At 43.4% G+C, this 6,560-nt stretch overlaps 1 long non-coding RNA gene across 1 annotated transcript in view; it reads right to left on the minus strand.

Moving 5' to 3' along the window:
• Positions 1 to 2,158: 2,158 nt before the first annotated feature.
• LOC109306111 overlaps positions 2,159 to 6,560 on the minus strand; it is a 17,103-nt gene continuing 12,701 nt past the window's right edge. Inside the window, exons 2-3 of the long non-coding RNA XR_002099859.1 lie at positions 4,675 to 4,677; positions 2,159 to 2,179 (exon numbers count right to left, since the gene is read on the minus strand). This is a non-coding gene — a long non-coding RNA (uncharacterized LOC109306111). The remainder of the gene's footprint in view (positions 2,180 to 4,674; positions 4,678 to 6,560) is intronic.

A 6,560-nucleotide genomic window follows, 5' to 3' on the forward strand; every position in this document is an offset into this window, starting at 1 on the left:
AGTCATTTGAGCCCAGTTTTTCTCCCGCCCGGGCGGGGGGTCGGACTTGAAGATCTGCAAGGTCCCTACTGACCCTACTTCTATGATTCTATGATTTTATATATATGTGTGTGTGTGTGTGTGTGTGTGTGTGTGTGTAGGTGTGTGTATATATATGATATATGTATAATGAAGTGTATGTCTGTGTGTTTGCTTATAAATGGAAAATGGCTGGTCCTATCTATTCTGAACCTTCCAAAACACTGAATACCTCCCAAGGAAGTGAGCTGCTCATTCAGTGGCTCATCCAGTGCTTGTCTACTCATCCTGCAGCTTGTGCCACTGCTTGTGCTGCTTGTTCAGGTGGGCATGGGAGGGGATGCCTTCTGATCTGTCTTTTTCACTGGACACTTTTCGGGGTTTCCATTGATTGGGTTCCTTTGCTTCTCAGGTAACAAACTGTTACCACTCCATTCAGAATTCAGTTCAACTGTCCTTATTATATGTGCTCTTATAATTCAAGAATGGCTGATCCTACCTACTCTAAAATTTCAAAATCACTGAATGCTACCCAGGGAAAATTATCCACAGAGGAAGGGAAGGGAAGGGGCATGGTGAAGATTGAGGCCCCTGCAGTGACAGTGGGAGTGGGGCTGGGCCAAGCACTGCTCAGCTGGCACGGGGTGGGACATGAGACAGAGCTGCAAGTGGCCATTAAGGGGGCTGCACACGCCCCATGAGGGCATAGGGATCATGTGTTCCCAGGATCTGTGTGGAGCAGGGTGGGGGAGGCTGTTGCTGCAGGCTGAAGCTGGGGCCAGGGTTATGCTGGGCTCTTCCCAGTGGGGCCTTGGCTGGGCTGTGTTTGTGGTAGGCAGCAGCAGTTCTGGAAGGGGGCTGTGGATGGGGGCTGCAGCCGCTCCAAAATTTCCCCCTGAACCCCACTCCCAGTGCTGCTGTCACCCACCTTGAGTGTAGCCTGGGTCAGTCCCCACCAGAATGAGCCCCACATAGCCCCGGCCCAAGATCACCCCCTCACCCTGCCCCACACAGATCAGAGGTCATCCCCTCCCATGCCTACCTGAACAAGCAGCACAAGCAGTGGCACAAGCTGCAGGATGAGTAGACAAGCACTGGATGAGCCACTGAATGAGCAGCTCACTTCTTACATGCTGCAGTGTAGCTGTGTACATGCACGGGACATTTATCAGCCAAAATATCAGCTATATCAGGCCAATTTTTGATACAGACAATTTTCTTTATATTGGTGCCAATCTGATATTGGATTGATGTATCAGTTCACTTCTAATACATGCATACATACATATATGTATATGTATACAGGCATACCTCGGAGATATTGCGGGTTCGGTTCCAGACCACTGCAATAAAGCGAATATCGCAATAAAGCAAGTCACACGAATTTTTTGGTTTCCCAGTGCATATAAAAGTTATGTTTATACTATACTGTAGTCTATTAAGTGTGCAATAGCATTATGTCTAAAAAAACAATGTACATACCTTAATTAAAAAATACTTTATTGCTAAAAAATGCGAAGTGAGCAAATGCTGTTGGAAAAATGGCGCCGATAGACTTGCTCGACGCAGGTTGCCACAAACCTTCAATTTGTAAAAAACACAATATCTGCGAAGTGCAATAAAGCAAAGCACAATAAAACGAGGTATGCCTGTATGTATATGTATTTTAGGGCTGTGTGAAGCTTCACTAGCCAATTCAATTCAGAAAGGATTTGGCCTGATTCAGTGGCTGAATCTCTGAATTCAAATCAAATTGGGAGAGCCATTAAAATCTTCAAATCACAGTTTCCAAATCAATGGATTATATTAAGATGTGTTCTGTGAATAAGCACTCTAGCCTATTTGTCCGAGTTCAATTTATTTAATACTGTCCTGCATGTAATCAAAAGCCTCCAAATCAATTCAGAGAGATTTGGCATTGATTCAGAAATTCTGCCACAGATTAAACAGGCAGCAGTCCTTGACCATGCTGGACACAGCTGCTGCCAGCTAGTAAGTCTGTCGTGCTGGGCAGAGGGAAGGTGTGTGTGGGTGGGAGGGGAGATCAATGCCCCCACAGTAAGGGAGGGATTGGGGCTGGTGCTAGGACAAGCTGTCCAGTTACGGTGGGGAGGCAGGGGGAGCACAGGACTCAGGGGTGGGGGCTTCCACCACTGTGCACCTCGCCAGTCCAAGAAGGCATGGGAGTGGGCATATGTCCCTAGATCTGAATGGGGAGGGCTAGGCCAGGCTGTGCTGTAGAAGGGTAGTCCAAGCCTTCTGCCACCGTGCTATGCTCCTAGCCCCAGCTGCAGCCCAGAGCGCAGCCCTGGTTCCACCCACCCACTGCCTCAATTCCTCCCTCATTGTGGGGGTGTTGATCTTCCCCCCCAAAACCCCTTACTTCCCCCCTTCACCCACCACAGCAGACTTACCAGCTAGAGGCAGCTGTGTCCAGGATGATTGAGGACTGCTGCCTGTCTAGTCTGTGGCTGAATCTCCAAATCAGCACTGAATCTTTGGATCTGAATTAGCTGAATAAAATCAAGACAGTGAAGCCTAACAGTACCTCAATAATTATAAGAAAATAAATTCTAAATACCTATATATTTTGGCATTTGATTTTCACTTTTTTAAACATAGAAAATCAGAGCTTCCCCTGCTTCCTTTGCTCAGGAGTCCTGATATGATGGTGCCATGCTCCTGCCCATTGCCCCTCATTCCCAACCTATATTCCCCACACTCCTAAGCCTGCTAGTGCCCTTCACACCCTACACACTGCCTCCCACTCATGGACCCTAGACCCCGAGTGTTTGAGGAAGTGAGTGGGTATGTCACAAATGGGGTGGGTGTGTGGGCATAGGTAATACATGTCTCCCAGATTTCTGCACCCATACCAGGGCATATAGCATGGGGCTGCAGCTTAGCCAGACCAGCTCTGGACAGAGGCCATTTCTGGCCCAGCAGGCAGGGCCTCACTTAGAAAGGAGCACTGTGCTGCCATAGCTACCAAGGTGAGGAGCAGCAGTGGCAGTTGCAAGCAGTTGTGCCCTCTGCTGCTGCTGGGTGTGCAGGGGGCACTTCAGCTTGGTGGGCATGTCAACATGGTGCCCCCTCCCACACCGGGTCCTGCCCAATGAGCCATAGAAGCAGCTTCTCTACTGAGCTGGTCCAGCCAGGCTATGTTCCCACACCCCACAATTTGCTGGGGGCACAGAAATCTAGGGGGGCAGTATCTTTCTTTACCCCAATACTTCATTTGTGTGCACCCTGCCCCCCTCATGCATCACCTATGCTGCCCTCCCCCCGCCCCTATAGACTTACCTGGAGGGAGCTGCGGGACCTGCTCTCCATCAGATTGTCTGGCTGCCACATGAGTGTGCATACACACACGCATCTGGAACCCCTTGCCCCCATCCCCTGTGTCCCACTGCCCTCAGCCCCAAACAGCTCCTGCACACTGGAACTCTGCCAGTCTGAGAGAGAAAATGTGTGGTTTCCCAAGTTTTTCACCTTTACAGGAAAAAAAATCCATGTTTTCCTTGTTTAAAGGAGAAAATTTGCCACATTTCCCCAAAAAACCTAGATTCCTTCCTATTAAAAATTCCAACTGCTCTTAAAAAATTAAGACTCTCCATTTCCATTAAAAAACAAACAAACAAACAAAAAACAGAAGCTTCAATACAATGAACATTTGATATACTGTACAATGTGTTTCCTACAAAAATGGATTTCCATATGTTAGTTTCATTCATTCTGTTGAAAGTACCTGTCCCTGAAAGGTGGTTCCTCATCCTTTTTTACTCCTGTCTTTATTTACTGCAAGAATTCAGAGGCTAAGAAACGGACATCCTATTAGACCCAGGTCTAGTTCCATTAGAAATGAAGATTAAATGGACATTGCATGCAGGACAGTATTGAATAAATTGAATTCAGACAAATAGGCTTGAGTGCTTATTCACAGAACACTTCTTAATATAATCCAAGACAGTCAGATGGGGAGGATCACGTTTAAACAATTACTGGCACTAAAAGCAGGACAAAGATCTCATGTTGGCAACTTCAAATGAATATTAATATGTGTCTGCACTTTCTGAAAACTGTTCAAAGGGTCAATCCAAGTTTAGCAATCCAGATCCAAAGCCCTCTGAAATATATGGATGTCTTGCTATTCTACTGGGACATGACCTAAAAAGAAATAGGAAAGTTAATCTTTGCTTATGTATGATGACCTTAATTCCACCCTTTGCTAAGCACTCATAGGCACTGTGGATATTCAAAGGGTAAAAAGAAGTCCTGTGCTCTTGAAGCTTCACTGACATTTATTTGAATGCTATGTGGAAGTCCTGAACTGACACTTCTGCACAAGTGTATGGGAAGGCAGCAATGGCCAGAAAAGAAAAAAAAAAAGTTATTTATTGCAGTTGGGACTAATTTGTATCCTGTGTGATGGGAAGTTGAGTGCATCTGGAATTAAACTGGGTGTTAAACCCCTTTAGTTTTTAATAAATATCTTGTTTAGAAGCCTGCTGCACAACTTTGGAGAAGTCATTTTCAAAATAATTTTGAAAAGACCTACTCCACTCCCCAGCCTCTCACCTAAGTAAGTCCCCTCCTTCTTTCTCCCTCCTATCCCCAAGCCTACACTGCCCTCTCCCCAAAATGGTCTGTGGCCACCCCCTACAACTAGAAAGAGATCCATTATTTTGCTAAGGGCAGTGTGGGAACAGTGACTGGCACTGAAGGGTTGTCTGGAACTGGGAGCGGGGTGGCTGCACCCTCAGCTCCCAGTCTCTTACCCCCCTCCCTCCTCCACCCCTGAGGTAGGAGCAGCCATTAGGGAATTTTTTTAAGTCCTCAAAGCAGGTAAGAATTCCCTTTCCTTCCCCTTCCTTTCCCTTACTGCCCCATCTGCACTTGTCCTTGTATAATTTCATTCAATCAGTCTTGGACCAGATCTTCAGTTTAACACAGTCACCTGAATTCCACTCCTATACTCCAGAACATCTTTATCCTTTTGGCTCATATACAAAGTTGCTAAGTGTACACTCAATACCATCATTCAATTGAATTCACTATAAATATATTCAATGACTATATTAAACATATATATTGGACCCACACAGAAGGGAACCATACTTGATACTTCCTCCTAGTTAAACATTGGGTCATTGATGGCTACTCACTGAGCACAATGTTCTCTTCTGGTATATATCCATGATGTAGTACTTTCATCTAGACAATTTTCTTAACTAATGCATGAAAATATTCTAGGAGCCATTGTCAATAACTTTGCTGAAGTTGAGATATATCACATCCACTGCTCTCCCTGCATCCACAAAGCCCATCACCACATCATAGAAGGAAATTAGGTAGCCCAGAATGACTTACTCTTGACAAATCTATGGTAGCTATTTCTGATTGCTTTGGGTGCTGACAGACACAGGGAAAAATAAATAGTGCTTTACCAGAAGAGGCATCACATCAATTTGACCTAGCTCACCCAGCATCTGTATAGCTCACACACTTCAGCGGGACTTTTTGGCACTTTTATCTAAAAGCTGATTGAATCAACTAGATTAAATTCTTCAAGCTTCTGTCCATCATCCATTATTAGATTACTTTTGTCATTCAATAAGGAATCTATCCTTTCCTTGTAGTGTTAGTAGTAAAAGGATGTTACCATATTTTGTGATGTTATTTGATATTAACAAAAGATTTTTTTCTGTAGTGAGAAGGAGGTTTTAGATTGTTATAGCAACTCACTGGTGAAATCAGACTATTATAAGTATGACATCTTGAGACCATGTTGTACACACTATTATTGTTGGTGGTGTTCTTCTTCTTTCTGTTGTATATTAATAGTAATAATGCATCTAATGTTACTAATGGAAGATGTGCACAAACTACATGGTTTTAAGATGCCATACTTGAAATAATCTGATTTTATCAGTAAGCATACTCTGCTGATATAGCAGTCTAAAATTGCTTTCTTAGTACACATAATAGTAATAATAACAACAATAATAACAATAACAACTATAATGGACATCCAGCAGAATTTGAACCATGACATATAATCCTTAATCCCCTGTGATTGCTTCTGCTATCTGTCATCAGAATAAAAGATGGAAAGGCATTGATTGGAAGAGTTTTATTAATGTTGCAAAAAGTTACTAGGACAACTCATTGAGCTATGTCTTTATAGTCAGCATTTGCAAAGCTTGCATGCTTTAGAAGTACATACAGATTCATAGTAACCTCTTAGGTCTGATGAAATAAGGCTTCCATTTATTCTTTACCAAACACTTTTAGATAAAGTTTATTGAGGAACATTTGTGTTATTATATGTGACTTTATTAGTAGTGACCAGGGATCCTGATTTTCTCCGATAAAAAAAAAAATCCCAATTTTCAGATTTAAAAAAAGTAATCCCAAGTGGTATTTTATTTTAATCACAGTAAAATGTGGATTTGAGGGTTCATTTTTTAATCCAAAAATTGAGAATTTTTTTTAGAGAGAAAACTAGGATCCCTGGTAATGATGAAACTGTCCTCTCCAGA

Source organism: Crocodylus porosus, unplaced genomic scaffold (assembly GCF_001723895.1).
Source record: "Crocodylus porosus isolate Cpor-Errol unplaced genomic scaffold, CroPor_comp1, whole genome shotgun sequence".
Lineage (NCBI taxonomy): Eukaryota > Metazoa > Chordata > Crocodylia > Crocodylidae > Crocodylus > Crocodylus porosus.